Source organism: Coenobita brevimanus, chromosome 58, assembly GCF_032717465.1.
Source record: "Coenobita brevimanus isolate Jiangsu-jjx chromosome 58, ASM3271746v2, whole genome shotgun sequence".
NCBI classification, from domain to species: domain Eukaryota; kingdom Metazoa; phylum Arthropoda; class Malacostraca; order Decapoda; family Coenobitidae; genus Coenobita; species Coenobita brevimanus.
In genome coordinates this window covers 23614364-23634771 of record NC_137011.1, presented here as the reverse complement: position 1 = coordinate 23634771, position 20408 = coordinate 23614364, and the positions used below count along the sequence as shown (strand labels likewise).

Genomic DNA, 20408 nt, shown 5'->3' with positions numbered 1-20408 from the left:
TATATATATATATATATATAACTACAGAGGCAAATTCATGCATTCTATAGAACAACCAAAAACATGCACACAAAAATATAAGTCTTGTACTAAATTTGTGTATAGTATTCAAAAAGCATTTATCGAATAAAGGTCGTCGTTAAAAGTTGTCATTAACTATTAAAAAGTCATCTATCTATCAATCTATCTATTGCCAGACGCCATAATCTCGTAAGGGTTGGCCATTTGACTTTGAGTTATTTATTTTACAGGGAGGGGCACTAACCCTCCACCAACCCACTTGTTGACACGTACGGAGCACGTATGTCAATAAAATAGTGATGATGAAAGTTGCTAAAAATGCCACTAAAACAACCATTGAAAACAGCCTCTATAATAGTCACTAAAATTTTCACACAAAACAGGTAGAAAAAATAGTCATTTAAAATTGCCTACAAAAATAGCCATTGAACGAACCATGAAAATCAGCCACTAACCACTGTTGCTAAAAATAGTTATTAAAAGGATGTTGATGTATAAACTTAGATTTTATAGATTTATTAACATTATAATAACTATTTATTGGCTAATTTATTGGGGATCTTTTATGGCTATTTTGAGTGACTAATTTTATTGACTATTTGTGTATGTCTATCTATCTATCTATCTATCTATATCTATCTATCTATCTATATATATATATATATATATATATATATATATATATATATATATATATATATATATATATATATATATATCCCTGGATCATCAACCATCAGCCACATCTGGCCAGACAAAGTTTAAAAGCTTGGCGCCATGGCGCCATTTTGAGAATTCGGCTCACCATCCAGCTAGCTTCCTCTTTTGACTTCTACTATTGATTCAAGGTACGTCTGGGTTGCTCGTGTTTTTTATTTCCCTAATATAGTTAAAACTGGCCACATGTTGCTATGGTTGCAAACAACGTTAGTATGGTGTTTTTAATGGTACGTTTTTAATTTGGAGGGGATTTTTTTCTAGGGGGATGTCTGGAATCAATGTATCCTTGTCGGCAACCCTTGAGAAGGCTGCAACGAAAGTTATAGCCAAATATGTAACAATAAGTGTAATTTTTACGTTTTTTTTTTATTATTTTTCTTTTATTACTATAAAAAAAATTCCATACTTTTTGTATTTTTTTGTGTGTCAACATTTTCAGGGCTGGATCAAAGAACCTGGATCAAAGAACCTTAGCCAAGCAGCAATGATGGGATATGTTAGGTTTTGTAAGGTTAGGTAAAGATAACGTATGTAATTTTGCCTGGGAAACACATTGAGCATATCTTCGAGAAAATTCTATGGTTATTTTTGAACAGAGGAGGTGAACATTGTACCTGGCTGAGGGGTACCGGTGGCCACCATGCATGTAACACAGACCACAAGCCACGAGTAAATGTACAGTAAAACCGCCCATCTGCCTCTACCCCGAATGGTGGGAGTCCCCCAGCCACCAGGATTAGTGCGGAAACTCCACACCATGGGCACATGTCCGCTTCCCTACCAAATGGTCAGAGTTACCTGGCAGCCTGCATCAGCCACACTGCCTGAGCTGCTAATCAACTGGTCATCGGCACTTGCCGTCATGACCTAACCTTTGCCTAGGCAAATGGAAGTGAACCTTATAATTATACAGATGTCAGTTTGCTGCATGTTGCTTCCTCTGTGCTCTAAAGCAACTGTTGGGTGCGATATGGCAGTGCTGTACTGCTTGCCAGCAAACAGAAACCCACACCACAGTTCCTGCCTTTCCGCCCCTTGTGAGTTGTAGCCTTTCAACGATGGTTGAGATTGCGGTTGCATTTTTTATGGTTCCCTACCTTCTTCAGATTGTGCCCTGCTCTGCTGTATTCTTGTGTATGCAGTGATAGCCCCACCACCACTTGAGAAGTGGAAGAGGAAGGTTCTGAGTCTGGAGAAGAAGGGTGAGATATTGGACAAGGTCGACGCGGGCTGGATCAAAGAACGCATTCTTTGAGAATATGATCTAATCCGTTCAACATTGTTCGATGTCAAGAAGTCAAGCGACAAGCTTATGCAGTATGGTCAGGACTTTACTGAAAGCACACATCATCATGACAGGATGGTAATGGCCCAGGCCTGTCACGCCTTATCAACCAGTCAACATTGATGTAGTTTTGTCAGCAACTTGTTGCGAGGGTGCCAGTGCACATATATATATATATATATATATATAGATAGATAGATAGATAGATACACAAATAGTTATTAAAATTAGTCACTCAAAATAGCCATAAAAAATGCCCAATAAATTAGCCAATAAATAGTTATTATAATGTTAATAAATCTATAAAATCTAAGTTTATACATCAACATCCTTTTAATAACTACTTTTAGCAACAATGGTTAGTGGCTGATTTTCATGGTTCGTTCAATGGCTATTTTTGTAGGCAATTTTAAATGGCTATTTTTTCTACCTGTTTTTTTTTTTTTTTTTTTTTTTTTTAGTGACTATTTTAGAGGCTGTTTTCAATGGTTGTTTTAGTGGCATTTTTAGCAACTTTCATAATCACTATTTTATTGACATACGTGCTCCGTAGGTGTCAACAAGTGGGTTGGTGGAGGGTTAGTGCCCCTCCCTGTAAAATAAATAACTCAAAGTCAAATGGCCAACCCTTACGAGATTATGGCGTCTGGCAATAGATAGATTGATAGATAGATGACTTTTTAATAGTTAATAACAACTTTTAACGACGACCTTTATTCGATAAATGCTTTTTAAAAACAATACACAAATTTAGTACAAAACTTATTTTTATGTGTGAATGTTTTTAGTTGTTCTATAGAATGCATCAATTTGCCTCTGTAGTTATATATATATATATATATATATATATATATATATATATATATATATATATATATATATATATATATATATATATATATATCAATGAAGACATGCTAAGAACGATAATAACATCATTCATCAGACCAACCTTGGAGTATGCATCAGTAGTCTGGAGTCCTCATCTCAAAAAATACATAGACAAGATTGAAATAGTTCAAAGGGCCGCTACAAGATTGATAACAAGCTTAAGGGATCTAAGCTACGAAGAAAGACTAAATAAACTGAATCTACCAACACTACAGGAGAGAAGGAAAAGAGGTGACATGATAATGTTATATAAATGCATATCAGGGAAAGAGAAAATAGACATAAATGATATGGGGAACATCAGCAAGAGGACACTGCAAAAAACTGCATAAGAAGAGAGGTGATAAAGACGTGAGGAAATTCAGTTTCACAAACAGAGCAATTGATCAGTGGAATGCACTACAGAATGAAATAGTGTGTGCCAAAACAATTCATAAATTTAAGGATATGTACGATGAATATGGTTTAAACGGGATAGTACGAGCTTGACTCATTCCTGTAAAGATACAATTAGGTAAGAACACGCACACACACACACACACACACACACACACACACACACACACACACTGACATCCTTTCCCATTAACTCACTCCTCTTCACACTCACTGACACCAGTTCTCAATCACTGATTGGCGAGAAAACATGCTGTATTTACTTTACTTCTTCAGTCCGATAACCCATTTTTCCTATTTAAGCTAAAAAGTTTTGTACGATTTTTATTAAACTGATGAGGAAGATCCTGTCATTCGAAGGATCTCCTAAGCTGGGTGAAAGTGTCCCTCAGAAACAAGAATGAAGTAAAAAATTTGTCATCGGATTCAAGGTATTATCCTCATGAACTATCTTCAGGTAAATAAAGCTGTCTGCGCTTACTCTGAGTAAAACATCCAAACCAGATAATCTGGAATTTTTAATTCGCTAGTTCCTACGATTTCTATTAACTGAACAGAGTTAGGCACCATCACCTAGAGTAAAAAATTGCACTTATACCAGTGAAATGATTACGGGAGGGTATAATTTCACAACAGTCTTCCAGTCCTTTTTTGTTCCTTCAAAAGCACAGAGGCTTAAGGCTACAAGACATATTTCCAGTATTTGCAACAAAAGGTTTCCATGATGTGAAAAATGCCAGGTGTCACCCTTTAGGCAAACTTCGTTTATGCAGTGTGCTATTTCCTACACTAAGCAGTGCAGATTCCTTTATTTCTTTCACATTAACTTTAATCAGTTAACAAGTGATTTGCTTGAAGACAATGTTCATTGTGATCATCTCCATGAGAATAATTAAGCCTAAATTAAGCAATATTTTTTCCTGAGTGTATCTTTTGCCCACCTATGTCTATTTTACCCATCTTATTATCTGTCTATCCAGCAAGGGTGTGAGGGAGTGGGAGTATGTATGGGGTATATGCGAGTGAGTAGGTGAGAATGAGAGCGCAAAGGAGGATGTATGTATTGCTGTGTGCAAGAGATGGAAGGACAATATAAGAGAGTATGGATCAGCTGGCTCAAGGATTGTGTGGGTAAGATTGACAGTAGGAGTACAAAAGTGGTTGACTGTGTGTGTGTGCATCCGCCAACACAAACTCGTGGAAGCAGAGTGAAAGAAGAGTTATGGGCAAATGTGGTAGCATGCAAGAAAACGGAATGAGAAAGTGTTTTTGAGTGGAGATATGAGTGGAAAAGAAGGTAATGTGAGAGTCGATGGAGTAGGTGGTGAGTGGGGTGTGCCTGCAGAAGTGGATGAAAATGGCTGTGTTGTAATTGACATTTGTTTGGGGAGGGGGGTCAGTGATAGCCAATACCCTCTTTAGACACAAAATGGCCCACAGGTATACGTGGCGAGTGATGAGAAGGGTGGATGGTGAACTGAATGAACGGAGGGCAATGACTGATTATGAGTGTGTGGATGACAGAATGAGAAGGTATGTAATATATGCAAGAGCATACACAGGTTGCGAGTGGACATCCTGACCACCCCTTAATAGTGGTGAAAGCCAAGGTTCAAGTGCAATGAATGAATAGAAGAACAGGAGGAAGTAGTTCAAACAAGGAGGGTAAAAAGGTTGCAAGAGGATGGAAAAAAAAAAGCCAGAGTATAATAGGGAAGTGGAGGAGTATTGGGTAAAAATGATTTCGAGCAGATGGGGGAGGTAGATGATGTGTGAAAGGTATTCACAGAAGACATCTGTGCAGCATGACAGGTAGTATGTGGGGTGAAGAGAAGAGGGAAGGGGATGCATTTAACACCATGGTAGAATCAGGAGGTGAGACAAGCTGTGGTACAAAGTAGGAAAGCATATTGTGACTGGATGGGAAGCAGAGGCATGGGTAAATTTGAGAGACGGAAGAGAGAGTTACATATAGATTGGAAGAAAGAGGTGAAAAGGTTAGTAAGAGAGGGTAAGAAGACAGTGGATGAGGAATGTGGGGGGAACTTGAGTATAAAGTGGAGGATAATGTGTGAAAACGTCGAGGAAGGAGGTGAAGACAGTTAGACAGGATGATAAAATAGTTAGTAGGGGAGTGAAAGATACTGTAAAAATGGTAGATTGATAGTGGAGAAGGGAGTAGGTGAAGAAAACACTTTAGGGAACTGTTATACGTAGATAATGAAAGTATGTGGCGGGGGAATGGGTAGGAGCTAGAAGGAGGTGAGAAGGGTGGAAGAGATCAGTAGGATGGAAGAAGTGGAAGCAATGAAGAAAGTCAAATTGGGGAAAGTCCCAGGAAATGATGGAGTGTGTGGTGAATGCTGAAGAATGAAAGAGAGATAGTAGTAGAATGGATATGGAAAGTGTGCAGATTGGCTTTGGAGGAAGGTAGAGTCCCGTAGAGTCCTGGAGGATTCGATGTCAGGCATAATTATTCCTCTGTACAAAGGAAAAAGGGAAAAAAATGTGTCTGATAATCACTGGGGCATTTGTGTTCGTTGTGTAATACAGTAGGGAAAGGTTATGGTAGGACAGTTATTGACAGAATTAGGTTAATAACAGAGGAATTACTTTAAGAACAATAGGGAGGTTTTACGAAGGGTAGAGGTTGTGTAGATCTGATATTCATCCTATGTTCCCTAATGGAAAAGTTTCTAAAGAGGGGGAAAGAAGTAGTATGCGGCCTTCAGGGATTGGGAGAAACCATATGATACAGTAGAGAGACATGGAATGTGGAAAATATTCAGAATATATGGAATGAATGGGAAGTTGTTGATTGCCGTGATGAGTATGTATGAGGATGCTAACACTGCAGTGCGTGTGGATAGTAAACTGAGCCAATTTTTCTACATGAAAGTTGGATTGAAACAGGGATGTTATGTCTCCACTATTGTTCAATCTGTATGTGAATGGGGTTATAAAAGAGGTAGAAGGTAGGGCAGTAGATGTCCGAGTGGCCCAAACGAGAGAGTGCAGCCTTTGGAAACTTGCAGTACTGTCGTTTACAGAGGATATTGTATTATTAAGTGAAGATGAGGGGGAATTCAATGCTTAGTGAATAAGTTTTAAAGACTGTATATGAAATGGCATCTAAAGTTGAATGTAGGGAAGAATAAAGTTATAGTCTTCGAGAGAAATGAAGTCACTGCATGTACAGTGAGACTGAATGATGAGGAAATGGAAAATGTGAGTGCATTTAAGTACTTGAGTAGTGTGATGAGTAAGCATGGAGGTTTGGAGGATGAAGTGCTTGAAAGGACACAACAAGAAATAAGGGTTGCTCGCTTTTTGAAAGGATTGATAAGAAATAGGAAAGTGAGCATGGAATTTTAAAAAGTCACTGCATGATATTGTGATACCAATTCTAACGTATGGAAGTGAAGCTTGGACCTTGTTGGAAGGTGACAAGTCAAGAGTGAGAGCAGTGGAAATGAGTTATTTGAGCGACCCATGTGGAGTTACTTGAAGAGACAGACTGACAAATGAGAAAGTGAATGAACGTTATAGTGTGGATGTGGATGTGATAGAAAGGGTTAGGAGAAATACACTGAGGCGGTTTGGTCATGTGGAGAGGATGGAGAGCGAGATACTAATGAGGAGAGTGTATGTGAGTGAGGTGGATGGAGAAGAGGGAGGGGGAGGCCAAGGATGAGATGGTGGGATGGAGTAGAGAGGTATATGAAAGAGGGGAATGTGAGCTGGGAGGAGGACAATGATATGGCAGGGGATAGGGCGACGTGGATGGTAATTGTTTGTGGTCAAATCTTATGGGATGGACTGGTTGACGGGCGTGTACAAGGCATATAAAGTAATAAACTGATCACTCGTAATCATCGGAATATTATTTTTCTCCCCTATATATGTAAAAATAACCATTAATCAAAGTTGGAGGTATTCGTACCTCACGAGAAACATTCATCCTCACTGTGACGCCACAAACCATACCAAGGCCATAGCTGAACATGACTCACAACAACGCTTGAGAATCATACTTCAGTACAAGTAAGATTTCTGTGATATTCATCTGTTTTTAGCATGTTAGCTTTGTAAGACCTAGTGCGATTGCTTTCTTAAAGATGAAGTATGTTATGTTTATGCTTTAGCGAAGAGTTTTGTTGGAATTAGAGAGATTAGTGTGACAGCGAACTTCGCAACAACCAGGTACATGTAGATCAACACGGCAACATATTGATTAGAGTTGATAAAGTCGTAATGAAGTGATTGATGAACTGAATCAGTATAAATTTTGCTATGTTATGATTAAAGGGGCATATAGCTCTGAAAATGGGCAGTAAACATAGGGAAGAGTTCACAAGGACCAAAGTATTTCAATTTGTTCCCTCCTATTTAGGCCTGACTGTGTACACCTAGACCTCTGTGAAGTATTTGGTTATCTGATTTCTTTGCCTTATGTACTGGTGATGTTTGAACATCTTTTTTGTAACAGCCAGTCTGATCTGGACAATAAGATTTTCACATCCCTACCAATGACTTAAAGCCAAAGTTAGGGCTAGTTTTACTTGACAGGTGACAGGTTAGGTTAAGCTGTATATGTTAGGCTATTAAGCCCCGTCACACTAATTCTTATCAACCTGATTACCTTCCTTGATTATTTTTTTTTTTTCATTTTAATATTAAGTTGATATTTTTTTCATCAGCTCAAGTGTTTCTGATCTCGAACTCCTTATCACCCTCGTCTTTTTGTGAATTATGCCTTTTGGGTGTGTGTGTGAAGGTGGCGATGAGTCATAGGCACCGTGGGAGGCTATCAGGTGTGAATCTGCCATTGCTGGGCTACAAACTAGAACTGAATTACTATATATGCTGTATTTGGCAACTGCAGTGTGGCAGGGATTGCCAACAGCTCTGATGGTGTAAAGGAAGACTCAACATTCCCATGGAAACCACTGACGCTTCCTTGTGCTTGAAATTATGGCGAGGAGACCCATCGCCTCATATGAGGCGATCAACGCATCCGGGGGTGGTCTGCATATCATCTCGTATGAGACGAAGAGCACAGCGGGGGTTAATGCAGTATTATTATCGCTATTTAGGGTCATACCCACCTATTCATCTGAAATCCGGTCAAAAATTTCTGTTTAATTTGGTTTAATAAAAATTCAAGGAATCAGTGGAAAAATTTGCTAAAGTTAGCAGAAGTGTGTCACCTCTAGTTTAACATCTCCCCTTGACAGACTTCTTTATTGTGTAAATATTGATTTATAATGCAAATACATATATTTGTGTTTTAATTCAATATTTATACAGAATGGAAGGTTGTCAATCCATTTTGACAATCTGAAGGGTAAATATTCCATATCTTTGGTATGTTTTACCTCTGAAACCTGATTTTTTATTAACCCACCGCATGCCAGTGCCGTTTTAAAACGGTCTCACATAATTCCGCGACCAGTGCCAATGCCATTTTAAAACGGTTTAAAATAAAAAAATTCACTGCTACAGCCTTTTTCAAGATTCGCGGTAAAAATTGGCAGGCATGTATGGTAACTGTTCCTCTACCATCCCCCAGGCTGTCAAGGCCATACACTCAGTTGCTCACCCCCTCATGCTTGCTCTGCCTCACTCTGCCTGTGTGCCTCACCCAGTGCTGTACATCACGAAGGCATTCTGTAAATTTTTTCATTTAAGTGTAAGTTGTAAATATTTTGTTGTAAGTGTAAGGACTATATAGTGATGTCAAGTTGTAAATACCTTCTTGTAAGTGCCAGGACTGTATGTAATGAAGTCAGGTTGTATCTATCTTCAAGTAAGTGTAAGATAATGCATTCACAGTGAGAAAGACACGCAAATTGTGATAGATGCTGAAGTAATAAATAATCAGAAAAGTGTACTGAACATTGATGTACCTTCCCAGCATAAATACCTGAGTATACCGTAATAGAAAACGTCTTTCTCTCATGTACGTGGTGAGCGTGAGAGAGCGGCTATACCTGTTCACGAGAATGCAGGACTCAATAAAACCTATTTCCGATGCTTGGTGAGCATTTTAAAGGTGAAACTCATTGTTTCTACTTAAAAATCTATCATTTTAGTAAAAAAAAAAAAAAGAAAAAGGTTGAAAAATGGCCGGCACTGGGGTGACCCATAGGGCTAAAAATAGCCAGCTCGCGGTGGGTAAATATTATTAACCATTGGCTGGTGGCAGTATTTGCTTAGAAGCACCTAAAAAAAAAACAAATGTAATTGTATAGATGCCCCCGACCACAGGACTGAACCACAAATATAGTTACACCGCATTATGTACGGTGTCAACTTAATCCAAATATAGACTCTAACGCATGTTAGGTTTTAACTTAATGTATATAATTATGGTCTTCCCCCTGTGGCGGGGGGAACACAATCTGGCCGCACTATGGGGTGGTACTGCTACTCTGCAGCCAGGTTGTGTTAGGAAGAATACTGCCACAGTATTCCTGCGTGTCGTAAAAGGCGACTAAAAGGAGCGGGGTGAGGGGACTAGGGACCCCCTCCTCTTGTTTTTTACTTCCTAAAAAAAGACAGGCCAGAGAAAGGGATGGGGGATTGAGTTATCCCCGTACCCTGAAGATTGGGTCTATGAATGTGTCTGGATATAGTACGATTGAGGCTAAAAGGGAAGAGATTGGGAGAATGTTTGTGAGAAGAAAGTTGGATGTGTTAGCTTTGAGTGAAACGAAGATGAAAGGGAAGGGTGAGTCTAAGTTTGGAAGTATGAATGGAAGATTATCAGGTGTTGATAGAGGAGGGGCAAGAGAAGGTGTGGCCTTGTTAGTGAGTCCGGAAGTACAGCAGTGTGTGATAGAATGGAAGGAGGTGTCATTGAGACTGATGTGGGTGAAAGCGAAATTTGAACATGAGTTGTGTGTGTTTGTGAGTGCATATGGGCCTGGTAGTGAAAAAGGATGGAAAAGAGAGGGAGTCTTTCTGGAATCATGTTGATGAGTGTCTGCAGAGTTTCGGAGCGACTGTGAATGTGGTAATGATGGGAGATCTGAATGCTAGAGTGGGAAATGTAGCAGTTGAAGGTGTAGTTGGTATGCATGGTGTGCCTGGAAGAAATGAAAATGGGGAACGAATGATAGGGATGTGTGTTGAGCGAGAGATGGTGACTGGAAATATGCTGTTTGAGAAGAAAGATATTTATAAGTATACATGGGTTAAGAGTAGGAAAGAGATGGATGAGAGCTAGGAGGGTTAGGTGTGGCAGGGAGGTTTTGAAAGTGAGTGAGTTGGATAAAAGAGAGAAAAAGATAGAGTATCAGGAGAAATTGAAAGATGAGTGGAACGCAGTGAAAGATCGGGAAAATGGCAGCGTGGAGGAGGAATGGCAGTTGTTTAAGAGTGCTGTGGTGGGGCATGCAGAAGAGGTGTGTGGTGTGAGACGTGTGGGTGGTGGTGTAAGAAAAGGAAGTGAATGGTGGTGCGAGGAAGTAAGTATGGCTGTGGCTGAGAAGAGACGTGCATATGAAGTGTGGCTGCAGAGGAAGGATGAGATGTCATATGAAAGGTATAAGGAGAAGAGGAATAGAGCGAGAAGGGCTGTGCGTGATGCTAAAGTGGCAGCAGATGAGAGGTGGGGTAGGCGGCTGACAGAGAATTTTCAGCAGAATAAGAAAATGTTTTGGAAGGAGGTGAAAAGGGTGCGAAAGGGAGAGTCTGGGAAGGAAGAACGAGTAAAATCAGAGGATGGAAGGATGTTAATTGAGATGGATGCAGTAAGGAAGAGATGGGCAGAGTATTTTGAAAGATTGTTAAATGTAGAGGAGGAAAGGGTGGCTGAGATTGTGGCGGATGGAAGGGTGCAAGGTATAAATGTGTTGGGAGAGTTGAATGATTCCTTGATCACGAAGGAGGAAGTGGAGAAGGCAGTAAAGGAGATGAAAACAGGGAAAGCTGCAGGTATGGATGGGTGTGCTGTGGAATGCCTGAAGGGTGGTGGAGTGACTATTGTTGACTGGTTAGTAAGATTGTTGAATGTGTGCTTTGAGAAAGGTATGGTGCCAATTGACTGGGCAAGTGCTTGTGTGGTCCCGTTGTATAAAGGCAAGGGTGATAAGTATGAATGTACTAGCTTTAGGGGTATAAGTCTGTTGAGTGTTGTAGGTAAGGTGTATGGTAGAGTGTTAATTATGAGAGTTAGAGAGGGTACAGAGGGAGTGATTAGTGATGAGCAGTGTGGCTTTAGGAGAGGGAGGGGATGCGTTGATCAGGTGTTTGCTGTGAGACAAGTGTGTGAAAAGTATTTAGCGAAAGGCAAGGATGTGTTTTGGGCATTTATGGATTTAGAGAAAGCGTATGATAGAATTGATAGGGAGGCTTTGTGGACTGTTTTGAGATTGTATGGACTTGATGGTAGGTTACTAAAAGGGGTGAAAAGTTTTTATGTAAATAGTAGAGCGTGTGTAAGAGTGGGAAATGCTGTGAGTGATTGGTTTCCCGTGAGAGTGGGGCTGCGACAGGGATGTGTGATGTCGCCTTGGTTGTTTAATATTTACATGGATGGTGTTGTAAGGGAGGTGAATGCAAGAGTTTTAGGTGGTCTGAGTCTGGTAAATGTTGATGGAGGAGAGTGGAATCTGAAGCAGCTGCTGTTTGCAGATGATACTGCACTGGTGACTGATTCAGAGGAGAGATTGAGACAGTTGGTAGAGGAGTTTGGAAGGGTGTGTGAAAGGAGGAAATTGAAAGTAAATGAGAATAAGAGTAAAGTGATGAAGTGTACGAGGTTGATAGATGGTAGGGGGATGAATATAGTTTTGAATGGTGAGTTGCTTGAGGAGGTAGATTGTTTTAAATATCTAGGGTCACATGTTGCTGTGGATGGAAGAATAGATGCAGAAGTGAAGTTTAGAATAAATGAAGTAGGAAAGGTGCTGGGAGGAATGAAAAAAGTGTTTAAAATGTCGTTCGCTTAGAATGGATGTAAAGAGAAGGCTGTATGAGGGTGTTGTGGTACCGACTGCATTATATGGGGCTGAAACATGGAATATGGGTGTAGCAGAGAGGAAAAGTTTGAATGTAATGGAGATGAGATGTCTGAGGAGTATGTGTGGAGTGACGCGTATGGATCGGGTGCGAAATGATGAAGTGCGAAGGAGAACTGGAGTTGTTCGGGAGATGGCTGGCAGAGTTGAGCAGAGGGTGTTGCAATGGTTTGGGCATATGGAGAGAATGGATAATGAGCGATTGGTGAAAAAGATAACTAGATCTGATGTGAGAGGTGTAAGGCTGAGAGGAAGACCACGAATAGAATGGATGGACAGTGTGAAGAGAGTGCTGGATGCGAGAGGGATGTCTGTTGAGCAAGGAAGAGTGGCTGTGCGTGACAGAAATAAATGGAGAGAAATTGTGAATGAATAAGTGATGACGCAGCCCTGAGGGGATATTCTCCCGCATTTGGTCTGATCAGCTAGTCAGGTCAGGTGCGGGTAAGGGGATGGGTCTGTTATGATGTGGCAGGGGTAAACCAGTTCTGCTGTCGGGCCCTGCTGCGGATGTCACTGATTGCATTGCCCAGTTGACCCTTGTGCGGTGTGGTGCGGTGAGGATCTGTCCGTTCTCCCCTTTGGGGCTAAGATGCGAATGAATGTGTTTGAATGGATGAGTAAATGGAGAGTGAGTCATCCTGTCTCGGCTACCTCCCTTTCCTTGGGGGAAGCAGCCTAGGTATATAGATAGATAGATACATGGGTGAGACAGGAGGGTGGAAGAGTTGTTGATAGAGCACTGATGGACTATGTGATTGTGTCTAGGAATGTAATAGGAAAGTTGTTGGATGTGAGAGTTCTGAGAGGGGAGGGTGGAGGTATGTCTGACCACTACCTGGTGGAGGAAAAGTTAAGAGTAGGTAAGAGATGGGTGAGAGCTAAGACGGTTGGGTGTGGCAGGGAGGTTTTGAAAATGAGTGAGTTGGATAAAAGAGAGAAAATGATAGAGTATCAGGAGAAACTGAAAGATGAGTGGAATGCAGTGAAAGATCAGGAAAATGGCAGTGTGGAGGAGGAATGGCAGTTGTTTAACCCGTGCCGTCCCGAGGACGTACTTCCACGTCCTCACGTTTTGTCACAGCTAATCCCGAGGACGTACTTCAACGTCCTGCAATTGCAAGGTTCATAATTTCCACAATTTTCAATTTTCGCGAGTCATTTTTGGTACGTATACACGGGACACCTGCCTCAACAAGATGCCAGGCAGAGACAATGCCTTACCCAGCATGACCTCCTCCCCCCCCCTGCATGCCCTTTTCTCAGCAATTCACCTGTTATCAGTGACCTGGCCAGTATAGCCATGTCATGCCACGGTACGAAATTCAGGGCCAGAGTGATTCCCCAATCAATGCCAATGTGGAGGACAAACTTTACATAGCATTAGAGGAAGAAACAGTTAGAAATGATGATCAGGTAATGTGGCAAAAAAAGGTCAGGTATTAGCGAGTGAAACAATGCTTATAATGCCTATATTACTGCTTGAAAACCAATATACTTTTGTACTACATATAAATTCGTAACAGTAAATAAATAAATACCGTTTATGAGTGGTGTGAAATAGTTATCCTCCCATAGAACTCGTTTTCTTTGGCGCCAGCCTGATAGAAAACCCAGTAAAGTAAGGAGGCTCTCCTACCTGTAATGAGTATTTTAAACCTCAGGTGAGCGATTTCTCTATGAATTTTCGATGTTTCTCACCAAAAGCGAAAGTTTTAGCAAAAAAAAAAAAAAGGTCAAAAATTGCCCGGGATTGGGGGGTACCAGTGGTCAAAAAGTGGCCGGGACTGGGCGGGTTAAGAGTGCTGTGGCGGGGCATGCAGAAGAGGTGTGTGGTTTGAGACATGTGGGTGGTGTAAGAAAAGGTAGTGAATGGTGGTGCGAGGAAGTAAGTATGGTAGTGGCTAAGAGGAGACGTGCATATGAAGTATGGCTGCAGAGGAAGGATGAGGTGTCATATGAGAGGTATAAGGAAAAGAGGAATAGGGCAAGAAGGGCGTGCGTGATGCTAAAGTGGCAGCAGTTGAGAGGTGGGTAGGCGGCTGACTGAGAAATTTCAACAGAAGAAAATTTTCTGGAAGGAGGTGAAAAGGGTGTGAAAGGGAAAGTCTGGGAAGGAAGAGCGAGTAAAAGCAGAGGATGGAAGGATGTTAATTGAAATGGATGCAGTAAGGAAGAGATGGGCAGAGTATTTTGAAAGATTGTTAACCCGCGGCTTCCCGTCGACATACTTCCACGTCCTCATGTTTTGTCACTGCCAATCCCATTGACGTACTTCAACGTCCTGCAGTTGCAAGGTTCATAATTTCTACAATTTTCAAATTTCTCGCACGAGATATTCGATTCGCCCACCTACCCAAGCCTTCCCTACCTGCCGCCAGGCAGGCAGCATCCCAGACCCCGCGTGACCTGCGCTCGCCCTCGTCTCGGTCAATCACCTGTTAGCAGTGACCCAGGTCAGACATGGTGCGGAAAGGTCTCTCAGACGACGAAATAGCATCTGCCCTGGAGGCTTTCACTGGAGATAGTGATTCTCTACTTGATGATGATGTGGTGGATCGAGATTACGTCCAGCCAGAGGAAGAAATAACAAGCAGTGATGAGGAGGTCCCTTCACCCAGGAAAAAGCGGTATGTGACATATCGTAAGGCAAGGGAAGGCCAGCCTGCACCCAAACCACCTGCACGGACCTCTCTCCATCCCCTAGAGAGAGATTCTGATGAGGACGAGGACGAGGATGAGGATGAGGACGGCGGCTTAGGACGTGATGTTGCCTCGTGGTTGGGGAAGGAAAAAATCTCACCCCGAGGATCAGAAGGTGGGGCGAGAAGGCAAATAAGGTATGGTCCTAGTGTTTTGTCTGGGGAAGGCGAAAGTGGTGTGGTGGGAGTGTGGGGTGAAAAGGAAAGTGGTGTGGCAGGAGTGCGGGGTGAAAGGGAAAGTGGTGTGAGGGAGGCAGTATGAGCACGTGGTGCACGTAGGCCTAGGGGAGAGGAGGTGGAGCCACTCCCCAGCACGTCTTTCGCCACACAATATTCCCAAACTTCCTCCCCACAGCCCCAGGATGTGGGGAAAGGAAGGAAAGGGAAGGGAAAGGGTAAAGGAAAAGGGAGAGGGAAGAGAAGTGCGAGTGATGAAAGGCGCCGCTCTCCACCTCCCCAACCTCCCCCACCACCACCAATGTTGCGTTGTGCCTTCAGCCATGTTTCAGAGAGTACCATAACTTCCTACACTACTGAAACTGTGTGGGATGGCGATATGACGCTCAGTATAATGGTAAGGCTAGTCAGTATGTGCTAAGTCTTACTGTATATAAAGTTGAAACGGGTGTAATGTTTGCAGGAAAGTAATGTATAAGTTGAGAAATAGTGTAAGTTGAAAGAAGCGATATCAAAACTATACCCACTGTGTAAATCTGCGAAAATATGACACTCAGTATAACACTCTGGTCAGTAAATATGTGATAGCAAGAATATAAAGTGGAAACGGGTGTAATGTTAGCAGGAAAGTAACGTATAAGTTGAAAAATAATGTAAGTTGTAACAAATGATGTCACGAGTACACCCACTGTGTAAATCTGCGAAAATATTAAGCTCAGTAGAACATTCTGGTCTGTAAGTATGTGATAGGAATGATATAAAGTGGAAAAGGGTGTAATGTTAGTAGGAAAGTAATTTATAAGTTGAATACTAGTGTAAGATGAAACAAATGATATCGCGATAACACTCACTGTGTAAATATGCGATAATATGACGCTCAGTAGAATCGTAAGGTCTCCTATTATGTGATAGCAATTATATCAAGTGGAAACATGTGTAATGTTAGTGGAGAAGTATTATATAAGTACAAAAATAGGTTGTAAGTTGAAATAATACTCATAGCGACTTCACCCTCTGTGTTATTATGCGCTATTATTACGCTAAATATTTACGTAAGGCCTGAAACTATTTCAAAACAGTTCTCTAAAGTGGAAAAGTGTATAATGTTATTAGTAAAGTATTATGTAAGTTGAAAGAACATAATACGAGTTGAAACAATAGTCACAGCGAGTTCACTCACTACGTAAATAAGAGCTAACATTACGCTAAATGTTATCGAAAGGCCTGTGAATACGTAAAAACAGTTCAATAAAATGTAAAATGGTATAATGTTATTGGAGATGTATTATGTAAGTAGAAAAAATGATATGTATCATGATTCAGCAATGATAGTGATTCATCGTGAACAGTTTGGCCGATTTCGCTCGGTTCGCCCGATGGTACAATGCTTATTTCACCTCAGTATTTGTATAAAATCCAAGTTACTCTTGTATCACATGTTTTTATGTTTGTAATAAATACATATCTACTTACTTTCATTGGTTTCCCAGACTTATAATACCATAGAAAACGTGAGAGCCTCAGACCACCTACAGAGAACACGGTACCAGGTGTGATGAAGGTATACCTGTTTAGGCAACTTATGGACCCCGGTGAACACTTTCTTCGTGATTGACCATTGGTTCTGACCAAAAGCGAAAGTTTTAGCAAAAAAAATTTGGGTCCAAAAATGGTCGGGATTGGGGGGTACCAGTGGTGAAAAAGTGGTCGGGACGGGGCGGGTTTAATGTAGAGGAGGAAAGGGTGGCTGAGATTGTGGCGGATGGAAGGGTGCATCAAATAAATGTGTTGAGAAAGTTGAAGAAGGAGGAAGTGGAGAAGGCAGTAAAGGCGATGAAAACAGGGAAAGCTGCAGGTATGGATGGGTGTGCTGTGGAATGCCTGAAGGGTGGTGCAGTGACTATTGTTGACTGGTTAGTAAGATTGTTGAATGTGTGCTTTGTGAACGGTATGGTGCCAATTGACCGGGCAAGTGCTTGTGTGGTCCCGTTGTATAAAGGCAAGGGTGATAAATATGAATGTACTAGCTTTAGGGGTATAAGTCTGTTGAGTGTTGTAGGTAAGGTGTATGGTAGAGTGTTAATTATGAGAGTTAGAGAGGGTTTAGAGGGAGTGATTGGTGATGAGCAGTGTGGCTTTAGGAGAGGGAGGGGATGCATGGATCAAATGTTTGCCGTGAGACAAGTGTGTGAAAAGTATTTAGCAAAAGGCAAGGATGTCTTTGGGGCATTCATGGATTTAGAGAAAGCGTATGGTAGAATTGATAGGGAGGCTTTGTGGACTGTTTTAAGATTGTATGGACTTGATGGTAGGTTACTAAAAGGGGTGAAAAGTTTTATGTAAATAGTAGAGCGTGTGTAAGAGTAGGAAATGCTGTGAGTGATTGGTTTCCTGTGAGAGTGGGGCTGCAACAGGGATGTGTGATGTCGCCTTGGTTGTTTATTATTTATATGGATGGTGTTGTAAGGGAGGTGAATGCAAGAGTTTTAGGTGGAGGTCTGAGTCTGGTGAATGTTGATGGTGGAGAGTGGAATCTGAAACAGCTGCTGCTTGCAGATGATACTGGCTGGTGGCTGATTCAGAGGAGAGACTGAGACAGTTGGTAGAGGAGTTTGGAAGGGTATGTGAAAGGAGGAAATTGAAAGTAAATGAGAGTAAGAGTAAAGTGATGAGGTGTACAAGGTTGGCAGATGGTAGGGGGATGAATATAGTTTTGAATGGTGAGTTGCTTGAGGAGGTAGCGTGTTTTAAATATTTAGGGTCACTTGTTGCTGTGGATGGAAGAATAGATGCAGAAGTAAAGTTTAGAATGAATGAAGTAGGAAAGGTGCTGGGAGGAATGAAAAAAGTGTTTAGATGTCATTCACTTAGAATGGATGTAAAGAGAAGGCTGTATGAGGGTGTTGTGGTGCCGACTGCATTATATGCGGCTGAAACATGGAATATGAGTGTAGCAGAGATGAAAAGTTTGAAAGTAATGGAGACGAGGTGTCTGAGGAGTATGTGTGGAGTGACGTGTATGGATCGAGTGTGAAATGATGAAGTGCGAAGGAGAATTGGAGTTGTTCGGGAGATGGCTGATAGAGTTGAGCAGAGGGTGTTGCGATGGTTTGGGCATATGGAGAGAATGGATAATGTGTGATTGGTGAAAAATATAACTAGATCTGATGTGAGAGGTGTAAAGCTGAGAGGGAGACCATGAATAGGATGGATGGACAGTGTGAAGAGAGCGCTGGATGCGAGAGGGATGTCTGTTGAGCAAGGAAGAGTGGCTGTGTGTGACAGAAATAAATGGAGAGAAATTGTGAATGAATAAATGATGATGCATCCCTGAAGGGATATTCTCCTGCATTTGGTCTGATCAGCTAATCAGGTCAGGTGTGAGTAAGGGGATGGGTCTATTATGATGATTATGATGTGGCAGGGGTAAACCAGCTCTGCTGTCGGGCCCTGCTGCGGATGTCACTGATTGCACTGTGCAGTTGACCCTTGTGTGGTGTGGTGCAGTGAGGATCTGTCCCTTCTCCCCTTTGGGGCTAAGATGCGAATGAATGTGTTTGAATAGATTAGTAAATGGGGAGTGTGTCGTACTGTCTCGGCTACGTCCCTTTCCTTGGGGGAAGCAGCCTAGGTGTATATATATATATATATATATATATATATATATATATATATATATACAGTATATATATATATATACACCGGTATATGGAGAGAGAGAGAGAGAGAGAGACAGACAGACAGACAGACAAACAGAATACATTTTTCACAACCTTCTCTTTAACTACTCCTATACCCGTTAAGATTGTGCCTTATGCAAGACAAATGCATGATATGTGTAATAGCTGTGAAAGATATCAGTATGACTGATTTCTGAATTGCAACAATAAAGTAAGAATACAAATTAATACCAGTATCTAATTAGGTAAAAAAGGTAGTTTCTGGTGGAGCAGGCTGGAAATTGAGTAAGCTCAGAAGCACAGAATGCAAATAGACTGCAAATTTTATTCAAATCCTGTCCACAAATACATAAGATTACTCTGTGTTCTCTTAACCCGTTATGTCCCGATCACTTTCGCACCTCTGACACCCCTCAGTCCCAACCATTTTTTTGATTTTTTTTTTTTTTTTTTTTTGGCTAAAACCTCTGCTTTTGGTGAGAAACATCGAAAATTCATAGAGAAATCACTCACCTGAGGTTTAAAATACTCGATACAGGTAGGAGTACCTCCTTACCTTACAGGGTTTTCTATCAGGCTGGCTGCAAAGAAAACGAGTTCTATGGGAGGATAACTATTCCACACCACTCCTAAATGGTATTAATTTATTTATTTGGTACGAATTTATATGTAGTATGAGAGTATATTGGTTTTCAAACAGTAATATAGGCATTATAAGCATTGTTTCACTCACTAACTCATCACCATTCCTGACCTTCTTTTGCCACATTACCTGATCATCATTTCTGACTGTTTCTTCCTCTAATGCTATGTAAACTTTGTCCTCCACATTGTCATCGATTGGGGAATCACTCTGGCCCTGAATGTCTTTATTGGCCAGGTCACTGGTAACAGGTGAATTGCCAAGACAATGGCATGCAGGGGGGAGGAGGTTATGCGGTGTAAGGCATTGTCCCTGCTTGGCATCTTGTAGTTACAAAAAATCATGCACGAAAAATGATAATTGTGCAAATTAGGGACCTTGCAATTGCAAAACGTACCAGTACGTCGATGGGACTGGCAAATGCAAAATGTTGCAACGTATCCATACATCGATGGGACGTCTCGGGTTAATGAATATCTTTGGTTAGCACTACTCTCTCATGTGTTATTATCTTACTGATTTCATAGCTGCTAAAGTACCGTCTTATACAGGTTCATCCTCATTGGCTCCTTTTGAATTTTGAAATACAAGACTGCCTTTCAACATTTACCTTTGTTTACTCTTACGAGGTATTGTCTGTGAATACTAAATGCCATAAGAAGATGATGAAGTATATTCTTTGCCCCATGATGAGTGACCACCTTTATTACTTATAATTTCTTGAACAACAAGAGAATCCATAAGTTTCCTTTTTTGAAAAGAGAAAAACTGCTGAAGAACAAATATGACTGATTACAGCAGGATTTTAACATAACAAAAGCATACATTATAGAATGAACATTCCTGAGTATTCAAAGCCCGTGATAA

At 41.1% G+C, this 20408-nt stretch overlaps 1 protein-coding gene across 1 annotated transcript in view; it reads left to right on the top strand.

The window, feature by feature from the left end:
* The window catches only part of LOC145402688 (uncharacterized), a 315211-nt gene that overhangs the window by 284414 nt on the left and 10389 nt on the right, over window positions 1-20408 (top strand). The gene's annotated exons all lie outside the window — the stretch shown is intronic.